Source organism: Martes martes, assembly GCF_963455335.1.
Source record: "Martes martes genome assembly, chromosome: 11".
Taxonomy (NCBI): Eukaryota; Metazoa; Chordata; class Mammalia; order Carnivora; family Mustelidae; genus Martes; species Martes martes.
The window spans coordinates 11360986-11385885 of NC_137899.1; positions in this window are offsets into that span (position 1 = coordinate 11360986).

A 24900-nucleotide genomic window follows, 5' to 3' on the forward strand; every position below is an offset into this window, starting at 1 on the left:
TGTTGAATTCATTCTGATATTAACGACTAATCCCATTTTTGTCACTTCTCATCTCCGAGGACTCCCAGTGGCCTGATAATCTTCGCTCTCATGTATGTTTTTCCCCTTGTATTCAGCCCTCTCCGGCTAACTTGGGAAGGAAGCAGGATAGTCCTTTTTCCGTGGCTGTGGGAGCTTATAAAATACCAGTTTCAACCAGGTGAAACTGCTCTTTCTTGAGTGGAAATGGTCAGCTGTCAGTGCTTTTGATTGGACCTAACTGGAATTATGAAACAAATGGCACAATAAAAACATTCCAAGGATCAGTCTGTAGTGTTTTCCACTTCTGTGCTGTCTCTTTGGCTCCCCTTACTTGATGGGGGTGGCTGGTCCCAAGCCCACTGCCTCGCGGGATGGATGTGACAGGACGGAGTTCTCTCCAGCCTTGGCGTCCCCCAAGCCCACATGTTGGGGCAGTGGTTTTCAGCTGGGGCGGAAAGGGGGCACTGGTTGGCATGACTGGGGGAGGGGGCAGGGCTCCCAGCATCTCATGGGTAGAGGCCAGGGCTGCTGCAGACCTCATCCCGGGAACAGGACGCCCCATAAAAAAAGAGGTATCCAGCCAGAGGGGTCAATAGTGCCGAGACTGAGAAACCTTGCCTCAGGAGAATTTAGGAAACTCAGGAGAAAACAAAATATTTTGGAGAAACATGAAGGAAGGGCCGATTCCCTCCCTCCCACACATCCTTCTTTTTCCACCAAGACTAGAAAAATACGATGTCAAACTAAGGGTAAGAGAGAGAGAGAGAGACGGAGGGATTTTTTCTGTTCTCTAGGAATTTATTCAGAATTTGAGTACAGTACGCGTTAGTAGAGCCACTAAATCTGCTGTACACGTTTTGTAAAACATTTCAGAATAAAGTGTGAAGTTAGCATCGCAGTTCAATTTATTCTTCGAATTACTTGATTACTTGTTCACTGACGAGTGCTTTCTGGATGCCGCTTGCTCTGGGGTTTATACGCAGTGATAGACAGGAACCGAGGTTAAGGGAGACGGAGCTTCTAGAACATTTCCAGATTGCTGCAAGTACCTTGAATGTTTCATCTCCGATTTTCGGCTACCCAGGTTTTTCAACGGCTCACATTTGGACATGTGTTTATCGGTGTGAGCGTGAACAAACAGCCCTGTTCATTCATTAATCCCACATCTCAAACCCAGAGTATGCAGGCTCCTCTCATTAATCCTCTCCCTCTTCTCAGGCATCAGCTGAAATGAACCACTCTAGGGAATGATAATTGCCTTTAAAATTTCATCATACATTAGAAAAGGAGCTAAAAGATTTGGGGTGGGAAATTACAAATGCAAGGGTGATGTGCATATTTAGTTTTAAATATGCAAATGAACTTGATTTCTACTCTTTGCATAAAGGTTCCTGGTTTTTTAAATATTAAAAAAAAAAACAACGTATTTTCCTGAAGTGCCCTTAAACTAAAACAAACAAAAGAAGTTGTGAGATGGGAGACAGAGCAGAAATGGTACAAAGCTAGTTGTTTTGTCCCCCCCTGCCCCCACGCACCTCAGAGGATATCAAATTCTTCCGACTCTTACATTCATATAAAAAAATAAATTGGCAGGACCCATGTTCTAAATGGTCATCTTTAAGGACTCTTCTATTTCTGTGGGAAGAGTCCAACGTGAGGCTGAGTGACGTTAATTGCGATGATTGTGCAGTGGTGAACTGAGTTTGACTTGTTAAAACTTTAGGGAGTTTTGTAAGTTAGCGGTTAAACAAAGCTGTTAATGAAAACTCAATGATATACACCTAGAATTAAATACATTATATTAGGAACAAAGGTATAAATGCTCAAAGTGCGTCACTGACTATTTTATGACATTTTACTCTTAAGTATTTTATCTGTAGGGTGGATATGTGGCCCAATGGTGCGTGTCTTCCTGAGTCCACGTTTGGTGATGTCATGTTGGCAGCTTCAAATCAGCCACGCTGGGGTATTTACAGCCTGGAAATTGGCAAACACTATGGATCAGGTCCGCCTGACCCTATCCCTTTTTCTCTTCACCGACAGCTAAGCATGTCAATGATAGAACAATGCCAGTAACATGAGCAAGAGGTCCTGGGAAGCCTTTTCCATAACATAATGTCAAACAAGGTGGACGAGCAAACCAAGTTGAGTTCATGGATGATGGTTGCAGAGGCCGAGGACTCAGCTTTCAACACACATAACACACACACACAACACACACACACACACACACACACACACACACACACACACACACATTAGGCAGAGGATGGCAGCGCTCCTGGAAGTTTCTCAGACTACTTGGAGAGAACAACTCTTCCTCTGATGGGAGGGAAAATGCCCTACAAGTGGACTCTACCAGAAGAGGCAGCGTTTGGGTTGGGGAGACCGTTGAGGTGAGAGTAGAAAGCTGAGAGAGTGGAGACGTCACCTCACTGTGGTTTGTCATGTGACTCTGGACAAGCCACTTTCCCTCTAGAATGGACATTTAAAGGATTTAGAGACAGCGGTGAAATGACCAGATTTGCCCCTTAAAAAATCCATCCATTGTCTGCCTGGAGTTTGGGAGTCTGAGACAGCCTGGATACAGGGACACTGGTTAGGATGTTGGGTCTCACTCCAGTGAGAAATTGAGGGCTGACCTCTGTGAGCAGGGCTGGTGGGGCTGGGTTATTAGTCTGGGTGTCACAAGGGCCACCGCCGAGTGCACGGTGGGCACTTGGGAATTACCTGATTGATGAAAGCGATTCAACTATGCTATTTTCCACTCTCCACAGTCTCTCCTTAGTTTGGGACTAACCAAGAAAACCTCTAAAAGTCTAGCGGTTTTCTTTAAAGGCAGTAGAACAAGCTGGGCTACATTTCCAGGACCTCCTAGCCCATCTCTCAGTTCGGACATATGATTACTTTTCTACAAAACTAGAGGTAGTAGTAAAGTGTGCCCACAAATATATTAAGAGAAATTTTCTCATAATAAGAAAAATGCGGAGTTATAATTCAAAGCAGTGGCTTTTGAACTTTGGACTAGGACTTAACATAAGAAATACCCTTTTAGCATGACTCAGCATATGCATGTATATTTAAAAAGTGTATATACAGATAAAAATGAACACTTGTGTATTACTCATCTTTATTGTGTGCAATGCACACAGGTATTTTTTTTTTATCCTATTCTACTTCATATAAAGTGCTGTTCAAGGGTCTTTAAATTGATTTCATGACCCACCCTTGAGTCAAAACTCACAAACCAGAACATGTTCTTCTGCAAGAAGGAGAAAATGTCATTTATGGCTTCTACTCAAACATATCACTTTAGTCTGTAAATAAACAATTCACAGAAGAAGTTAAATGTATAAAAACATTTATTGAGATGTATGATACGAAAAAGAACATTGATTTCTTTATTGGCTTATGTCGTATAAGTACGAATGAATGACATTATTTTGAGGGGTAGACATAAACTAAGCACAAGGTGGGTTATTCATTTTGATTGCATACTTGAAGACTGATCCATTGTATACATCATTTTTCAAGCTCTTTATCTTTAACTCCCCATGTGTCTTTGGTCCCCAGGTAGTACAATGCTTCCTATTGAATTCCTGGCCTCTGTCTTAAGACCTGCTTTGGACAGACCCATGATCCACGGAGAAGCTTGTGATCGGTTTGGACTCGTGATGAGCGATCATTGGGCAACACTTCAGATTCAGCTGTAAAAGGGAATCGAGATGATTCTGTCAGTAGCCACTTCTCATCGGAAGTGGGTAGACTTCCAGAAAGTGCTTCTCACGGAGAAGACCAACGGTGGGAAAAGCTATTGTCAGTTAGGCCATTGGGCATTGCTGTTAAAGACTTACAACAGAGCAATGGCTTTAAGCTTCCAATTCCTAATGAGACAAAATGACTTCGCTTAATTACATGATAATATGTCGGTGGGAACTGGGGAAATGCTTCAGGTGGCCAGAGAGCAGGCCTGGAACGTGAAGTATAACAAATGCTTGGATGAACTCAAGCATTCTGGGTTTCCCTGTGCTTAATATGTTACATTGCTATGTTGATATGTAATGTCACAGATGGTAATATTAGTCATGAAAGAACAAAGAAGCCAAGTTCATAGCCAAAGGAAAGTTAAAAGGAGGGGACAAAAAGTGAACTTACCCTACAAACAGGTTTTTCTTATTGAAAACATCTCACACACCATCGAACACCTTCTCGAGACCCATGTGCTGGCACCGGCAGATGGGGAAGACTGCAAATCTCGGGGCTGGCTTAGCTCCCACTGGAGAACCAAAGCGAGGAGTGTGGTGAAATCAAATTCAGCAATGAATGGATGATCCTAATTTAACAATGGGCAGCCTTCCCACAAATTCTCATGCAAACCAGTGGTGGCTTCCTCTTTTTTTAATTAACTACACAGCCTTTCCAACCAGAAGATTTAAATGTTTACTTCTGTTTGCTTTGCGTCATTTGCATTTCTTTCGATTCTAAAAGCAAATTAACCCCTTAGGCCTAGGAGGCCATCTCTTTGAAGAAACAGACAAAATTAGGGGGGAAAAAACCCCCGAATTACACAGGGTAGCTCTCTACTCCCTGCACATACTCGGATCAGGCTCAATGGAAGGCCAGTATTTGGAATGCCAACAATAGCAGAGCAATTTATATGCAGTTGACAGTGTTCTTTGGAAAACTGGGAGGTAGAGGGCAAAATCTAGATCTGAATAGTGCTGCTTTTACCAAAAAAAAAAAAAAAAAAAAAAAAAATCATTATATTCCTAAGAAGGAAGAGCAGAGGAGAGATTGAGGCATGTCAAGCAATGTGAAAGGTAAATTCCTTCTCTGCTTCTCCCCCTCATCTCTCAGATGCAACGTAGGAGGTACGGGGACAAGAGGAGTATTTCTCCTACTCAGTCAGCCTTCTCCCCGGCTGGGGCCACCTGAGTTATGACTAAGAGGGGCCCTGTAGCGGAGCCTGACTCCATGAGCTATATTTGGAGGCTACAGAGACAGAGAAGAAGAAGGGCTGGCTTGGGTACTCTAAATGGTTGTAGTACAGGATAATTAGATGGAATTGTACACGGAAAAAATTTGTTAGAGTTACCAAAAATATTTCCTAACGAGAAGCCTGTTGTGCTCTGAAGTAGTCAAAGGGATGCAATGAATATTTCATCTCTTGAAACATTTAACAGAGAAAGGGATGCAGGAATAGAAAGTATATCTTAGAGCTATTTTCTGTGGGGTAAGCGTGGAGAGCGTCCATCTTCCTGGCCTTTATTTCTGCTCACCCAATAGGGTGGGTGGAATGGCGGCCTGGACACCAGGAACCCCATCACCCATAGAGATCAAATCTTCGGATGTGAAGAGGTGGAGAGAATCTTCCTTCTGTAGTGAAAAAACAAGTGTTCTGGACTTTTCTCTGCTACTTACTTTCCGTTATTGGATCGTTCTACTGCAAATGCTAAAGGTATTTCTAGTTCTAGAAAAATAAGGCGTACGCTTTTAGTTTACGGATCTCGAGGGCAGATAATTTATGGAGCATAAAGGAACAGCACACCCGAAGTTTCGAGAAGGAAAGTGATTGGGGTATCTTTGGTCTCGGGAAAGAATCCTCTAAAGAGAAGGTACCATTCCAGAGGGAGACAGCAAGCCCCTGCTTTGGGACCCGGGCCTGCACAGACACCAGAACTCTCAGTGAGTTCCATGAGGTTTTGCACACCATATTTATTCGACTGAGTGTTTTCTACATTTAACTGGTTACTGGGCTTGTTCTTTAAGTCTCAGCGACGACGTTCACTACTTAAAGACACAATTAGCTCAGCTCTCTCTGGGTGGATTACAAAGCACTTTTCAAATTTGAATGTGCATAGGATCACCCATAGGGATTTTGCCAAATTGCAGCTTTTGATTCAGTAAGTGTGGGGATGGGGTCTGAGATTCTGCATTTCTGAAAAGCTCCCAGGAGATGCTGATGTGCCCTGGGCCACATTTTCAGTGGTAAAGTATTACATCACTGCCTGCTCTTAAACCCATTTTTTTCTGTGGATACAAGCGTAAAAGATATTTTTCTTGTTTAATATATGCAAGGTAAGAATTAAGTGGTTATATTTCATTATTTTTCATTGTTCCAAAGTCCTTTTGTATTTTCTAGAGACATATCAGAACTCAGATGACATATTATAAAATTGTTTGTATCTGGTGGTCCCCAACCCTGGCTGCATATTACAATCACTTGGAGACCTTTCAAAAAATAAAAATGCCCAGCCCCTGTTCAAAGCCAACTAAGAATTTCTAGAGTGAGCCAAGATGTGATTTTTCTCCCCCTCTTTTTATTAAGAAACTTTCAAATTTATAGGAAAGTTGAAAGAATTGTACATCGATTACCTACCATAGTTGAAAGATTAGCTTAATGATCACCATGTACCTAGATCCAACACTTGTTGACGTTTTGCTGCCTTTGAATTGTTCAGTTGTACAGTTTTGCTTTAGCTAGGTCAGTGGTTCTAAACCAGGGGCAGTTTGGGCTGCTAAGGATCATGCAGCAATGTCTGCAGACATTTTGGTCCTCACAACCTGGCAGGGTAACCCGACGTGAACCCAATATCTGGAAGGTCGTAGCCGAGGATCCTGCTAAACCTGTCAAGCCCTGGACAATTCTCCACAGCAAAGAACTGTCCAACCCCAAGGTCAATAATGGCAGGGTTGAGAATCCCTGATTCAAATATGATTAATACTGAACCACCTGTAAGTATCTTGAAGACATCTTCACTTTTCACTCTTGAACATTTCAGCATCTCAAAAAACGATGTTCTCTCAGGTAACCAATAATGTAGATAACACACTTAAAAGGATGATCAACGGGGAGCACCTGGGTCGCTCGGTCTGTTAAGTGTCTGACTCCTGATCCCATCTCGGGGTCCTGAGTTCAACCCCTGTGTTGGGCTCCACGCTGAGCATTTCTTAGGTAAAAATAAAAAAAATAAAAACAAAAATAAAAGGACACTCAATGATTCCTTAATATTTTCTAATACTGAGTCTATATTTAAATTTTCCTATTTTGTAACATAAACGGTTTTTCAAAAATTTTTATGGGTTTTCTTGAACCACAATCCAGGTAAGATTTGTGTGTTGCATTTGTCTTATTTTTTTTCAGTCTTTAAAAATCTAGATCAGTCTTCTGAACCTTTTTTGGCGGTTTTTTTTTTTTTTTTTTTGGTTTTTTTTTTCAGCTTTTCCAGATCAATCCAGTTTTTTCATATTTTGGGTTTGGTTGGATTAGGTTTTTTTAAAAAAAATTGCTCGACTTGTTCCTTTTTGGAAAGAATATTTATAGGGACGCCATGTACCTTACATTGCCTCATAGCAGGAGCTACAGAATTCCTGGTTTTGGGTCAAGCAATATTGCTATATTCAATCACTTGGCTTAGGTGCTGACCTCACTCATCTTAATCCCTCTTTGTGATTAGCAAATACTCTTTGGGATAATTGTTTGGCATCTGAGAATATCCTAACCCCCAACAAATTTCACCCAGTAGTTTGGGCGTCCATTGAGTTTCCTTGCCTAAATCTAGAAAACTGGAAGTTTCAAACATTTCTCTTTCTTCATTTATTGATATTACACATTAACACGGATCCTTGTGGACTATGAACTGTTACATGCTAAGATGGATCGAAAGTCACTGACTCGAAGTCCATTCCATTTACCACGAAGAAAATGTTGTTTTAAATTTAATAGTTTCCGCTTGGTAGCTGGAATTTTTCTATGAGAAAAATGCCTTCTTTTATCAATCGGACATCGACTACATTTCCCTGTAAAAAGGCAGGACAAGTGTTTAGTTCTTTTCTTTAACTTTCAGTTTTCAGAGTAGATTTCAGAAGAAGTGGTTGGCTGGTTATTTCTAATATTGATTTTTAGATATCACAGGCTATGGCCCCAAATGGTTGGAAATAGCAAGGGCGTTTACAATCAGAAAAAGGAAAGAAAAAACTAGAAGATTTTCTTTAGAGTAGACTTTGAAAATACCATATATACTAGTACAGATTTTGGAGCATTTAGATGTGAACTTCTTTTGAAGTGGTAGAAAGGGAGTATGTCTTTAGCAAAGATTCTTACAGAATATCAGCTGTTAGATGGAAAATGGATTGAAAGTCACCCAGTTGAAATCTCTTCCTTCGTAAGTGGGACTATGTTTGAATAGCCTGTTTAGTCTCTCCTGAATCCAGGGGTGGTAAGTGATGTGTGAAAGCCAAACTCTTTTCAGACAACAGTTGAACAAATATTCAGCCAGGTTCTTGGATTAGAAGACTGTTGTATTTGGAAATCATTGTCTGCCACAAGGGAAAATGAACACATTACAGGAAGCAAATGGAACCAGTTTTACCCCTTTGTTTCAAAGCCTCAAGTTCTTTATATCTCAGCCTAGAGGTTCATTTTGGTGGCTTTTCTTCGGGAAGAGCGATTTTTAGTCCGCTGGTTGGTTTTAACTGACTTTGACGTCTTATACAGGATTCTGAGACCCACCCCCAAACCTGTACCTGGGAAGGGGAAAGTTTGTTCCTTTAATTTGTTGTCTGGTCTGACCTTAATGAAGAGCTCTGCCTTCGGTTTATAACATGGTAAATTTGTTTTTATGATGAATAAATGGGCACTTTGCACCAAAAACTTGCAGGCGTCATCCAGATGTCTCCAAACTGGAGTGAGCACATGGAAATGGTCACACGGAGGCTTCTGTTAACCGAATGCACAATCTGGAGAGAAGATGGCTTTTTTATTTTACTTTTTTTTTTTCTTCAAGGTCTGGAAATTTTACAGTATCTGGCAGCTACTTCATTTTCAAGATAATCCTGTCACTGTTTCTGGTTATAAGCTGGGGTGTGGGGGGGCATGCTTTGGTGGCTTGCTGAAACTGGGTGGAGATGTTGTCATGTTGGCGCCTGCAGGAAGGGACCCACGATCATGTCACTTTCGGTCACTTGAGGACCCAACTGGTGTGGGTGTGATGAGAGAGAGAGGGAGGGAGAAAGAAAAAAAAAAAAGAGGATGAGAAAATGAGTTCTGGGCACACTAAAGCAATTGGTTAATTCAGTCAGACTTTTACTTTTCTAATGGTTGTTTGGTGGGGTCCTTAATCCTTAGCCAAGTGACTCCCCAGAGACCTATTAACTCATTATTTTATCCTTTAAAGATGTGTCATCAAGGCGGCCATTTCTAAAGTCACAAAACCGTCCTCTCAGTCAGCCTTTGCTCGGTCTGTGGGGTTTGATAAACTGACGAGTCCCTTGTCATGACTCAGCTGGGGCCGCGTTCTGTCTCTCACTCTTGTCCCTTGTCACTGGTGGCAGACAAGTAGACAGTCACCAAATTTGACTTGCTCATGTTCGACAAACCAAAACAAACACAAGACACTGAGCGAACGATTTGTAATTTTCTTCTCATTGAAGTGAGGGAGTCCCTTTATGCCTCCTTACAGAACAGTGGCAGGAAAAAGCTTCTCCCAGATGGGCTGACCGCCATGTGCGTTTTTGCTCTCTTTGCTCTTTCCCATGAGGCAAAATGCTAATTTCACTAATTTCGCCCTGAAATTAAAAAGCCCCATGACAGAATCAACCACCAAGATTGATTATTTAAATATGTATTAATTATATATATGTATATAATTAATACATATTTTAATTATATATGTATATAATTAATACATATTTATATATGTATATGTATGTATATATGTATATAATCACATAAATATATATAATAATACCATGAATGTATATGTGTGTATATAATATTATATATATTTATAATATATAATATATAATATGCAAGAGGTCCTTTGGCCAATGGTAGCTTCAAAGCACTTCTGTCTCCTTAAAAAGAAATGCACTCTCACTGGAGAAAGGGACACATTAAACAACATTGAGGAGCTTGAACTACCAGCTAGGAGGACCTAAGTGTTAACATTACTCTTTCTTTTTGAAAATTGTATTTGTATCTCAGGATACACATAATATAATTCCCACGTGTCTAATTACTTTGTATACTGTGCATATTAGAAATACTTAAGCTTGGACCCTATAAAGCACCAAAGATAAATAGTTCCGTCCAAAGCAGAAACACCAGGAGAAACACATGAAAAACAAATTTGTACCAGTTGTAGAATCAATGGATCAATGTTTGGAGGCTTCACGGTAAAAACCCAAAGATATGAGTGAAGACCATGATAAAGCTTCTCAAGAGGGGGTCCCCCAGTATTACCCTTGACCCCTATGACTTTTGACTTGCCTGATGAAGTCACTCATTAATTTAGGGATTATTTGCTAGATACCTACTGTGTGCCTGCAGATGGCCGAGTCTAAGGACTAAGAAAATAAATTACAGCAACAACAACAACCACAAAAGGGCAGCCTCCCGGGGAATTTCCATCCTATGTGTATCTAAGATAGTAGATTTAACCACGAGTTATAGGTGCTACCTAAAGAAATTCCTGAATGGTGGAGGCTCAAATAGAGGAGAGAGAAATTGCCTTTCTTGCTAACGCTAGGTTGGGGCAGCATGGAGATTTGAGATTAGAGCTGCTACTGAATCCAAATGGTCAGGGCTCCTTCCTAATAGTGGAAACAGATTTCCGAGTGCGGCCTCCCACATGGTCAACAGTGAACAGTGCACATGGGTTTTTTTGTGTTTGTTTGTTTTGTTTTGTTTTGTTTTGGCTTTTTTTTTTTTTTTAGCAAACGTTTGTTTTCACATTTCCCTTTATATACTTCTAGAATAAACAGAAGTGCGAGGGACCTGGGGCTAAAGCCAGGGCCACTTGAGACATAGAAGGGAGATCAAGTCTGCCCTGCTTGGGGTGCGGAGACCTACAGGTGACAGGTGCTGGAATGGGGGGCGGGTGGGAGGGAGAGATGGTACAAAAGGGTCACAGAAGGAAGAGATAAAAAGGGAGACGAGCCTCAAAAGGGAAACTTAAAAAAACTAAAGATTATTCGAAAGTGACTTATAGGATAGGAATTAACATTATGAACGGGGGACCTGCTTTTGGTCATTAAAGAAGGAGCCCCAAAGAACGGGGAGCATGAGCGCACTCTCTGTCCTTTGGGGAAGGAAGTTTAGACCAAGTGGGCTGTAGAATACAATCTGTTACGAATTCCCTCCATCTCAACCTTATGTTAACACACAGGGGCTCATTTTCAAAGGAGTCCAAGGGAAGCAAGTCACCCTACTCCTGCAAAGAAGTAGGAGTTGTGTGTCTGAAATTCCTCAGAGCGCTGAAAAAGTTAGCCCCTTTTAATGTCATTATATATTTTAACCATTTGAAACCAATTTATAACAGACATGAAAGTATTTTGTCTACAGAGGAGTTGGCACACAGCACTTCCCTATTTCACATTTCCAACAACCCCCATCCACCCAGCTCCTTCTTGCTGATGAGTGTTTAGGGCTTTTCTTCTAGCAAGGAGGCATCTCCAAGGGGGCCGGGGGAGCCTAGTAACACTCCATCTCCCATCACAGAGACCCTGAGCAGCCCCTGAAGTTCTCTCTCCGAGTTTTAGGAGTTGACGCTTCTATTTTTTATTTTATTTTATTTTTTAGGATTTTATTTATTTATTTGACAGAGAGAAACACAGCAAGAGAGGGAACACATACAGGGAAAGTGGGAGCAGGAGAAACAGGCTTCCCGTGGAGCAGGGAGCCCGATGGGGGCTCCATCTAAGGACCCTGGATCATGACCTGAACAGAAGGCAGACGCCTAACGACTGAGACACCCAGGTGCCTCAAGGAGGTGATGCTTTTAAAAAAAATAGCAAGGAATTTCTCAGTTTAACCTGGACGAGACAACAGTCCGTTTCCACTCTGGAGCTGACACTGCACATTTCTAGCTGTTCCTCTGTCCGGAAGGCGGCAAGACAACCAGAGAATAAGGAGACTTGGGTCACCCCCTCCTCCTGGACTTTTCACTGGTCTCAGAACTCCAGAGCATTTTCTTCTAGTGCTGACTTGCCTTTCTCCCTTCCTCCTCTATCCCTTCTTTCTTTGGTCCCTTTGCTTGGCTTCTTCTATCCTTTCCTGTCTCCTGTGCCTGTTACACCGTGCAGAACAACCCCCACCATGCAGAAGAACGAGCGATGAGGCTATTTTATATGAAAATGTAAAAACAAACAAACAAACAAACTGAGAGCTATTTGCTCTTGCAGGGACATGGGTCAAATCCTCTCTGAAATTTCTTCCGCATGAAATAAAATGGCATGTCCAAAGTCACACACTGCCGGGTCTGATTCCACTTCGATGGACATGCCCTTGGAGGCGGGTACCCTCTTGAATACAGAGAGCTTGGCTCCACTCGCTCACTCATTCCTCACTTTGCTCAGTTAGGGCAACAACGGACCACAAGGAATTTACCATGCTGCCTCCGCTCCCCCTTTGAATGATAAAAACTCCATTTTTTATTGTTTCACTAAATGCCTGAGGTGTCTGTCCAGGGCAGAAAAGAAGGTCGGTTACCCTATAAGGTTAAGAAATGGAAAATCACATTGTCCTGAAAATTCCGCACCATTTTTCATGAGGGCAAGCTTTTGATCAAAATCTGCCATCCTTCTCATTATCCCGAAATAATGAGGAGAAGTAAAACAAAGACGAGGAACCCTTGGCTCCTCATTCCTGGCCACCTAGGTTGGCTCTCCGCGGATGCTGGAGGTCCTATAGGGAAGTGTCTTACTTGTCTTGTTGAAAGAGAGAAAGGGGGCAGGGTGCAGAGGGAAGGAAGGAAGGAAGGAAGGAAGAAAAGGGGGAGAGGGAGGGAGGAAGGAAGGAAAGAGAGAGAAAAAAGAGGGGGAAAAAATGAATGAGACACAAACCCCGAGCGGACCTAGCAAAGGTCCCAGAGCTAACTAAATAGCAGAGCTGAGGTAAACTCAGAGCCTCTACCTCGGCTTTGTGCTTTTCACATGTGCAGAGATGCTTGTTCATTCTCACCCTCTCTGTAACGTTCCCATCGCTCTCATTGACATCTGCTCTGAGGAGAAAATGGCCTAAGGATTGGGAGAGGCAGGAGAAGCCACGAGACTCCGCACCCAGCCGACCCGGAGAGTCTGAGTTTCCCCAGCAGTCAAAGCCGGTTGCTGATACCTGATGTCTCACCCCCATTAAAAGCTTAGATTCCGGGGCCTGCTTTTCTTTCCCAGGTTGCGGCTGTCTAAATACGCACTTCAAAATGAACACGCCAACATTCTTACACGCCTCCCCTCGCTAGGATGGAAGCCTGTGAGATTAGGGATTTATTTACTTCTGTATCAACACCTCTCAGACCAGGGCGCAGCACACACTGTTAAATAAATATTGGTTGAACAAATGGAAATTTTTTTCTTCCCTATTCAGAACCCTCCAAAGCCTTCCAACTTCATCCCAAATGTAAACAAAAGTCCTCACAATGACCTTGGAAGCCCTGGGTGATCCTGCCCTCCATCCCAAGATGCTGCTCTCGCTTCCTTCTCCCTGGCTCGCTCAGCTCTGACGCCCACCCCTCCAGAGCCTTGGGCAGGCTGGGGAGCTCCCGCCTCAGGCTCTGACCCTCTCCTTCTCGCTCCTGCTTCTAGGAAGCTCCTTTTTGCAGACCTGGGCCCAGCGTTCTCTCTCACGTTCCTCGGGTCTCTGCTCAAAGCCAGAGCATTGGAGCCTTCCCTGACCACATGACACAAAATAACATTGTTCCCACCCTGCACTTCCCGTCCCCCTAGCCCCGCATGTTCGTTTTTCTCTCCCCATGATCTTACATACTGTCTATTTATTGGTTTACTGCTTCTGCCTCCCCACCCCCACTCCACTCCGCTAGTGTGTAAGCCTCCTGTAAGGAACATTTTGGTTGGTTGCTACTGTGTTCTAGCCTGGCACAGAGGAGTTGCTCAATAAATATTGGTCGGATGGATGCGTGCACAAATAAATGGTTTTGCATGGGTTTTTTTAGCTACTCCTCTCTCCTGCTACATTGATTAAAAACCTTTTCCCCAGTTTCACATCTTATACTTTTTTATGGTATTTTAATGTGGAGCAGCAATTACTCCTTACGTAGTTAATTCTGTCTTACCCTTGGTAAGGGTACTTATCTGAAAAATCCCTCCCTGACCTGAACATCTGTTAAAGACACACTTATGTTTTCTGCAAGTATTTTAGGGTTTTACTTTTGGCTTTTAACCTTTTAATATATCTGGAATTCATTGTTTGTATGAGCTAATCTAAATAGATTGTCTTCTAAAGAAAAATTTTCTGTGTATAACGTATTGATTGGAATTATTGACTAGGTCATACAATACTGATTTTGATCTATCATTACCTTTCTATTCCTAGATGATTCTAGGTTATTTACTCGAGTACATGTCCTCTTAAGATACTTTTTTTAATTATTACAACTTTATGGTGGTGTTTCAATATTGCTCTTGTGTTTCTTTACTTAAATTTTGTTTCCTCTTAAATTTTAAGGCTAGTTCTAAAATGGTAGTGCTAAGACTTTGCCTTAAAATATACTGGCTATCATTATTAAGTAGAGGAATAGTGCAGCTCATTACAATATTCTAATATTGTAATGTTCTAATATGACATGATCACTTGGTGAAGGTACTGTCTGTGGTGTTTCTCAGCTGTAAGATTACTGTTTTTTTTCCCCTTTGTCATTAGTAAGTATTTGGGGAATGAAACATAGGTACTCTGAAAACATCCTGTTTTTCCTCAAACTTTCATTGAATAACTTTAGCATTCACTCATGGATTTCTCCTGCAACAATTAATAATGTGGTGTCCTAATGGTGATTTCTTTCATTCCTTCTACATTTATTGACTGGACACTTACTGATTGGATTTCTTCTGTGAGAAGAAGTTACTCTTTCTCTTCCATTTACTCATTCAGTTATTTATTTGTCATGGTAAGAATTCATGGATATTTATTTTAGTGTGTGATTATAACCCAATGCTACTGTTATTTATTTTGTTTCTAGATTGTTCCAGCTTTGGCCATTAGGAGCTCTTCTCAGTTGACTCTTTTGCCTTTTGAAATGCTGCCATCCTCCGGAGCACCTCCTTGGCTTCTGATACCACAAGGCCTTCCCTGTTCTTCTTATCTCTTTCACGAATTAGTCCTGGGATTGACCATTTATCCAAAGAAAGATGTGGCTAATTCTTAATTGTTCAACATTTGCTGAACTCTCTACAAATTGTGGGTTTATTTTTTCTCCATATTTGCCACCATATCTAAGCTATTGGAATATGCTGATTAACCTACTATGACAAAGACTAATTGTTCAGGAACCAGAAAGAATACCAATTTTTATAATGTCTTCCCATGTCTACTTTTTAATTTGGCTTTTTTAATTGTTAATTTTGGTGAAAATCTAACATGATGCTTAGAGATGACTTGTAAAAACCAATGACCTAAGCTGTCAATTTCCATGAATAGTAAGATTTCTACTGTTTATACCACAGGATGAGCAGCAAGGAACACCATCTTCTCTATCTCTTTCCCTCACTCACTCTGCTTCACCTCAACCCTGTCTGAGGCATTTCTACGGACCTAAGGGTCTACGGAACACTATCGGTAAACCGTTGACTCTACGGGAGTCCAATGCCTTCATTTTACGCATACATTTCACACATAACCAAAGCAGGGCTGAGAATTAGCTGAGTTTTCCAACGTGATACACTGAGTGGTGGCTAAATGAGAGACCGAAAGCTGTGTTTGGTGTCCCCAGGAGCTTTCTCTAGCTTCAGTGTGATGCTGAAGGAGGCAGAATTGTTTCAGGTTCTAAAATGGACAGAACCCAAGTTAGACAATAAACAAAGAGAACTCTGTTAATGGTAAAATGAACAGCTTTGCAGATAAAATTTAAAAGTAGATATTTGCCCTTGGCTCAACCCCTTGGATGGTGGAAGCATTGCAACTCCATCCTGTTGTAGTTGGTGAATGACAATCATACATTCCCCAAAGATAGGCTCATTCTTCCTGCTGGTTTTTAATGTGATGGACGATCATTAAGTTCCCTACGGGAAAAACAAAACGAAAAAACTCAAATTCTTCTTCATCCTCAAAGCAAGCTTTCCTACCTGAATGATACGTTTAGACAGATATGTACGCAGACACGGATGAATACCATGCAATACTTTTTCCGTCATCCTTCTGAGGTTGATGAACTCAGGTTCACTTCGTAATGTCATCGTTCAGGTGACCGTGACAAATTCAAATTAGAGGTTTCATCTCAAAGGCAAACAAGAACCAGAGTTTCTGTTGTGTTTTTTAAAAAAATTTAACCTGTCTTTTTCACAGACTTTACTGTTGGACCAGTGTCTTCTATTTTGTTCTAATGAAGCTTTATTACAGTTATTGAATTTTATTTTAAATTTCATGTTAATTTCATTCAGATAGTAAACTGTAACAATCTGTTATGAGTTGGTGAAAGTGTGATGGAGACTAGCAAAGGCTGGGAAATGGTAAAGAGTATTTCTCTAGGGTAAATGATACACAATTTTAGAAAATGTATGTCTTCAGGAACATTCACAGACCATCAGTTAGAGTCTTATGTTTATTTGACTAAAAGAAGAGAAGCTTATGGTACTATTTGTTATCCAAATAAGGAAAGTCTAATCCTGAAACAAAAATAAAGTCATGACTAGTGACTTTGACTATTTGTGCATATGTTTAATTATTTATTTAGTGCAAAATGGAGCATCTAATAAGTTCTTGGCTTGCATTTTTGTGGTAGGCAAAATTATTGACCCTCAAAGATGTCCTCATACTAATCCCCAGTAACTGTGAATATGTCAAGTCACGTGGCCAAGGGGAATTAAGGTAGCAGGTGGAATTAAGGTTGACAATCAGCTGACCTTACTGTAGGGAAACCTTCCTGGATTATCTCGGCAGGCCCAATGTAATCATAGGGGTCCTTCAGAATGGAGGAAGGAGAGGCGGTCAGAATCAGAGAGAAGTTAGAAGATGAAATTCTGCTGGATTAAAGACAAGAGGAAGAAGCTGTGGCCAAGGAATGTAGGCGGTATCCAGAAGTTGGAAAGGGCATGGAAACATATTATCTCCCAGAGCCTTCAGAAGAAACGCAACCCTGCCAACACCTTGGGTTTACCCCAGTGACACATTTCAGATTTTGACCTTTAGGGATATAAGACAACATGTATACTGTCTGAAGCCATTAAATTTGTTATAGCAGCAATAGGAAACAAATACAATTTTAAACAAAGTCTTACCTACAATGGAAATAAAGCGATGCATCGACAATGATTGTGAATAGAATACTAGTATATTAGTCGCGGTTCTCCAGAGAAACAGAACCAATAGGAAATACAAATACATGTAAATCTAGATCTAGATAAGAGGAGATTTATTTATTTATTTATTTATAAAGATTTTATTTATTTATTTGACAGACAGAGATCACAAGTAGGCAGAGAGGCAGGCAGAGAGAGAGGAAGGGAAGCAGGCTCCCCACTGAGAAGAGAGCCCGACGCAGGCCTCAATCTCAGGACCCTGGGATCATGACCTGAGCCGAAGGCAGAGCTTTAAACCACTGAGCCACCCAGACGCCCCTAGATAAGAGGAGATTTATTATAGGAATTGGTTCAGAGAGTTATGGAGGTGGAGAAGTCGTATGGCCTGTTCTCCACAAGTGGGAGAACAAGGAAAGCCAGTGGTATAACTCAGTCCATGTCCTAAGACCTGAGAATCAACCTGTGAGTTGAAGCAGGTGATCTAAGTCTTGGTCTGAGTCCGAAAGCCTAAAAACCAGGAGTGCCTATGCCCAAGGGCAAGAGAAGATGGACATCTCAGCTCAAGCAGAGGGAGCAGATTAACCCTTCCTCTGTGTTTGGTTCTGTTCAGGCCCTGAACAGACTGGATGATGACCACCCACATAGGAGAGGTTGGTCATTTTTCCTGGGTGTACCGATTCAAATGTTAATCTCTTCTGAAGGCACCCTCACAGACAGCCCCCCCACCCCACCCCGAAACAACCTTTACCAGCTATCTGGGCATCCCTTAACCCAGTCAGCTCAACACATAAATTCAACCATTCCAATGAAGGAGTAATGGAATGAATGATTTTTGAGAACCTGTCATCTGAGAATGTGTGATATCCAAAGAAGGAAAGAATATACTCTGAGGTTTGGGAAGCAAAACTTCTAAAAGTTTAGTGAAAAGTTTGCATTACTCCATAACATAAAGTTTTGAAAGAAAATATAACTTTAGAAGGTTGGAAAGTTCTCAAACGATGTAATTATGACTGTATAATCCTATAGATTGAATTGTATGAAGCCACAGAAGGCGTGCTTATCAAATATGTAGATGACATGAAGCCTGGCAAGAGAACGAACACATTGTATGTCAGAACCAGAATTGAAACAACAAAAAAAATCTTGTCAGTCTGTAGCAATGGGATGAATCTCTAAAAAGATAGAAGTTAACAGGGATTAACATAAGATCCTACACTTGGGTCCAAAATCCCAACTGCCCAAATGCAGTTGGAAGTGATGTAGCCTAGCAGCATGTGATGAAATGACTGTCGAGTTTTAATAACCCCCAAAGTTAAAGAGATATTATAATGAAATAATAGAAGAGCTAAACATTTCAAAAAAAGTTTTTTCCAATTGCCTGCCGGTCAGATCATATTAGGTAATTGTCTAATTTTGGATCCATGTTAGGAATCAGTAAAGCAAACACGCTTGATTACTTAGTAATAGAACATACTTGAAGATATTGGGGATATTTACCTTGAAAAAGAGACAAATCCAAATTCAAGGTGAGAAGGGAATAATAGTTCTCATTAAATGTTTTAATAACCTATGAGTCAAAGGCATTGGGTCTGTTCTAATGGGGTTCAAAGTTCTACCGAGGATCAGTGAGTAGAAGTCACAAGAAGATAGATTTCAGCTTAAGATAGAGAAGTTATGGTCAAAGTTGTCTAAAATTCAGGTGGGCTGCTTGAAGAGTGTGTTTCCCATCAATGGGTACATCTAAATACAAATTAAACCACAACTGGGTAGAGACTGTTGTAAAAGTCATTCAAACCGTGAAAGAAATTACAGGTCAAATCACCTTACAGTTTCTGATGCTATGTCTAAGGATTATTGTGAGAAATAATTACTCCAAAAGGCTTGATTTATTCTTTACAAGGGCAAGATTCATGTGTTGGGTAATAAGTCTGTATCTTAGTAATAGCAAAGTGTATTTTATGAAGCTCCTGACTGATACAACACGACAAACTTTCCTAGAAAAGGACTGGAAACATTATGTTTTAGGGAATTGCCCAAGATTTACTTAATCTCTTTGTAGTTCTCATTGCTATTGGTACTTGTTGTAAAGGTGAAGACGCTAAATTCATGAGGAGCTAGGTGTTCAGAAGAGCGGACTACAGTCGCACTGTTTCATTGTAGAGGAAAAGAAGGGAACTAAATGACAAATACTCTTTACTCATATTGTAATGGTAAATGCTTCTCTCAGACAGGCCAAGTGCTCATTTCAGAATCCCTAGCCCTGCCCCTTAGATCAAGCTATCACAAGTTCCCAGCTGTGAACTTCCCTGTGGCCAGTGCGCCCTCAAGCATTCCCTAACAAGTGCAGCCCAGCAAAGACTTTGTTGACATTCTTAGATCTATAAATCCCCATCACCTTTCAAATACCCTGCTCCTTCTTCTCTGGGTTACCACTTTCATCTCTCTCTTTCTACTTTACTTGTTTCGTTCTATTGCTCTTCACTTCGATTGTGAAAGATCTCTTATACCTGAGATAATACATGAAGCCTTTTTTTTCCCCCAAAAAAAAATCAAAAGAAAAAGTAGAAAGAAAGAGGTTAGAGAAAGGGGAAAGGGATGCTTTGACTTTTGATTCAGGGTCTTCCTGGAAAAGGCTACACCAAGCCATCTCTGAGAGTGCTGCTGAGAATATCAGAGTCAGTTTACGGAACTGTATTAAGGAAAACCAAGATTTGAGAAGAAACATAATTAAATGAAAGAAGAAACATGATTTAAGAGATTGAATTGTAAGTAGGTAAGTTTTCTCCTAGTCATTGTATTGGTTAATTTTATGTGTCAACTTAGCTTTGATATCTGGTTTTCAATCAACACCATTCTAGACATTGCTGTGATGGTATTTTTAAGGATATGATCACCATTTAAATTAGTAGACTCTGAATAAAGTAGACTTCCCTCCATAATGTGGGTGAGCCTAATCTAATCAGTTGAAAGCCTAAAAACTGTCTCCCCTCCCTGCCCCTCAGCAAGAAGGAGTTCTGCTTTCATTGGCTTCAGGCTGAGACAGTCAACTTTCCCCTGGGTCTCCCACTTGCAGGCTTGCTTTGTAGATTCTAGTCTCCAAAATCATATGAGCCAGTTTTTCAAATCTTTATCTCAATAAGAGAGATATAAAGATAAAGAAATATAAATAAATCTGTCTCTATCTCTACTTCCCTATCTATCTATTTTGTTTCGCTGGGAACCTTGATTAATGCAACCATGAATTTCTTCCATCCCTTGTCCTACTCACTCACTTTTCTGATTTCTGTCCTTGAAGTTAACCTTCCTCTGGGGTAAGACCTAGCAATCTTCCCCAAACTTCCTGTATGAAGCCATTTCTACCCCTCTTCTTACTTTATAATCATACGTTGTATAGTGATTCCAGAAAATATGCATTCTAGATCATATTGAAAAACCATTAACTCATGGATATGTATATCTTGCTATCAGGAAAATAAAAACTCTAAGTTCCCAAGAAACCCACCAGACTTATGAGATTCCATGAAAGCCTCACCCAGGATTAGCTGTAAGGATTATTTGAATAATATATGTGAAACAGCTTTCAAACAAAACCTTACCATATTTTGTGTTCTTTTTTTTCCTGCCTTTCTTTATTCTCAAGCTCACATGCATGCACCTCATTGAACTGTTTAGAGTACAGGGTACAAATCAATTCAGTGAAATCTAACACATATTCCCTGTGGGTGTCTGCATACTAGAGAAACTCAGAAACTGGTATAGGGGACAGCCATGTGAATACTGTGTAACTCCAGGACAGGTGGATCTGGGGAAAAGAGATTTATAAGCAATAGATGTGCTAAGGGAATATAAGATAAAATACTGATTTCTAGAGAAATCTGAATGGATTTTTGAAAGAGGTAGAATATGTATTGGTCCTGAGGGAGAATAGGAATTCAATAAATAAATATCCAAGGAAAGGACATTCTAGAAAATTATAATATTAATTAACATTTATTTATCTGCTATTGTGTTTGACTTTTGTGGGCATATACACTATGCCAGACATTGTGTCAACACTTCAAATGCATTTTCTCATTCAATTTTGCAACAACTCTGTAAAAGGCATATTATGAATGACCCCATTTTATAGATGCAGAAATGGAGGTCTTGAAAAGTAAGTAAATGGCCCAAGATCACATGTGTGGAGAGCAGCAGAGCAAATACTTGAACACAGAATGTGCAACTCTAAAGACTAAGTTCTTCACGGCCACACAGCAATGTGTCTTAAATAAAGAAGAGTTAGTAAAATCAGGGTCTGAAAGTGGGAAAAATGTGAGATACATTATTAGTGTGACTTGGATATAGCAAGATTAGATTTCTACTTAAGGCAGTATGGCAAACCAGATGTTCAGATATACACCTGCTGGCACAATGTACCTAAAATACTGGATTAGCACTAAAAAGTGTCCAAATAAGTGACTAAAATGATTAAAAGTAATTAAGGAATCCCCTCAGAGAATAGAAATCATTAATCGAGAGAGGTAAGTGAAGTCCAGAGCTGCCTGGTATTGACCCTGGGGATATCTGCCAAGGCCTGATAGTCTGGAACTTGTGTTTTATTGGTCTGTATAAGTTGGGGATAGGACACAGAGCCTGAGGCTAAAGCAAGGTGGAAGATAGAAGACTAACTTGAAAACTAATATTCCTAATGATTGAACAATAGCAAGAAAACTCATTGAAAAGTTAATAATAGGGATATGTGCTATTCTTAGACTTAGAGAGAGAAAACCAGCAAAATTATTTCCTGAGAATTCCTGGTCACAAGCATATACTCATGTATATGAGTATACAGGAGGATAGAAGTGAGAAGCTAGAATTCAAGCATATGTGAGGACTAGGAAACCCTTAGAGGTAGTGGAGAAAACAGTGGCTTGGAGGCCAAGATGCTGAGCAGAGCTTTTAGCAGTCCAAGGGGCTCCCCAGCAAATATCTCAGATTTTGAAGTAAGGAGCCTGAAGAGACTATCTTCTAGATGGAAGCAGACTAGCCTTCACAACTAACAAAACTCATTCCAAATTATCTCAGTACCAGACTGCATGAGGTGATCTCTTTTTATCCTGACATATGCAGTAACCAAAACACATCCTTTTTCTGATGAAAATTACATTATCAAGAACTTCAATTTCTCTTTAATTTTTATCACAATGTTTGACTTTCCATTAAAAAATTACCATACATTCCATGGACAAAATGATCAAATAAAAACTAAGCAAAAATAGACAAAACAGAATCAAATCCAAAATCAACTGACACATTGGAATAAATAGATACAGACTTTACTATAGTTATTATTGTATGTTCAAGGACGTAGGTGGGGAATTTAGTAGATAATTAAACCCTAGAGAATGATTAAAATGGAAATTCTAGAAGAGAATTCTAGAAGAGAAAAATAGGAAAATATAAATATGCAAGTAAGAACTCAGTAGACAAATTAAGAGCAGAACAGACTCCAGTAAACTGAGGATTAATGAATGGGGAGATAGGACACTAGAAAATATCCAAACTGAAGAAGGGAAATGCAGATGTATATGAAAAGCAAGATAAACAAATACAAGCAAACTAAAAGAAATCTAAAACTCATCCCAAAAGACATGTGAGACATCCTGGGAATGTCTGGTAGGTGCATAGAAATCTCAGAAGCAGAGTAGGAGAATGTGACTGTTTTTGAAGTGATACTGATGAAGAATTTTTTAATATTGATTAATTAAATTGTATGTCCAAATAGTATTGTAAAGCCAAGTATAATAAAAAAAAGCAACAGAAAAAGAAACAAAACAAACTAAATCAAGGCATATCATTGTAAATCTCATGGAAATCAAAGCCAATGAGAAAACCTTAAAAGCAGCCAGACAGGGAAAAAAGACATGTTACTTTCTTTCTAAAAAAAAATTATTTTTTTTAAAAAATCATAATTCCAGTAGTTAATGGAGAGTGTTATATTGGTTTCAGGTATACAATATAGTGATTCAGCACAACCTTACGACACTGTGTGATCCTCAGGACAAGTGCCCTCCTTCATCCCCAACACCTAGTTAATGCATCCCCCCACTCTCCTCCCCTCTGGTGACCATGAGTTTGTTCTCTATAGTTAAGAGACTGTTTCTTGATTTGTCTCTTTCTCTTTTTTCCTTCTGTTTGTTTTGCTTCTTAAATTCCAGATATGCCTGAAATCATATAGTATTTGTCTCTCTGACTGACTTAGTTCACTTCACATAATACCTTCTAGTTTCATCCATGTCATTGCAAATGGCAAGGTTTCATTCTTTTCTATGGTTGGATAATATTAAGGACATATTACTCTCTTTCTTTTAAAAAAAATATTTATTTATTTGAGGAAGAGCCTGAGTGAGAGAGCAGAAGCAGAAGGAGTGGCAGAGGGAGAAGAAGAAGCAGGCTCCCCGCTGAGCACAGAGCCTGACGTGGGGTTCAATCCCAGGATCTAGGGATCATGATTTCAGTTGAAGGCAGCTGCTTAACAGACTAAACCCCTCAGGTGCCCCACGGACATATTGAAAAATGAAAAATATTTTCATTATGTTTAAAACCACAAAAATGGAACTGGTTCCTTAATGGAAATTATGGAAGCCAAAACACAGTTGAAAGTGTTAACAAAAAAATAACTGTAAACTTAGAATTTTATACCAAGCAAAACATTTTTCAGAGATGACCCGGGATTTGATACCACCAAAAATGTTTTCTTAAAATAAAGGCAAATAAAGACATTTCTGGCAAGAAAAAAAAAAAAAAAGTTGTCATCAGCAGATACACACTAACAAAAGAAAAACAAATATACAATCTAAGAAGAAATGAAGAAAAAAAAAGAATGAAATGTATGTACAAATCTAAATGAATTTTGATTTATCAATATATTTATTTCCCTTTTAGACCATACAAGAACTTCAGAATACTGTAACTCCGGTCAGTGGGTTTTAATTATACCTTGATTTTTTATTAACCCCACAAACTAGAGATACACAATAATATCAATAATATCATGAAGGAATTTAGTACATGTAGAATGAACACATATGGTAACAATAGTGCGAAAAGCAGAAATATATATTTTAATGCCTTTGCTTTGCCCTGAAAGTGGTAAAAGTAATTATTTGAATTAAACTCTAATAAGTCAAAGACACATGTTGTAATTTCTAGGTTAACTATCAAATGAAAAGTAAAAGAATGTACAACTAATAACAGGTGGTGGAATAGGCTTATTTTAACAATTACTTGATTAATACAAAATAAGGCAATAAGAAGAAATGTTCAAGGATGGACTCTGTAGCAAGAAGAATAAGTAGAAATAAATATCTCTATAAATATAGAGGGATCAATCTATGAGGAAGATAAAGTAAATAGAAATTTATATGGACTTAATAACATAGCTGAGTAAATTTAAGAAAAATTGACAGAACTAAATGGAAACTAACATTAATTTCATAAAAACAGCAATATCTAGTTAGCGGTGTTAAAAAAAAATCAAGGTGTACTTAAGATCCAATGAGTAGAGGGGTGCCTGAGTGGCTCAGTTGGTTAAGCATCTGACTCTTGATTTTGATTCAGGTCATCATCTCAGGGTGCTAGGATTAAGTCCCA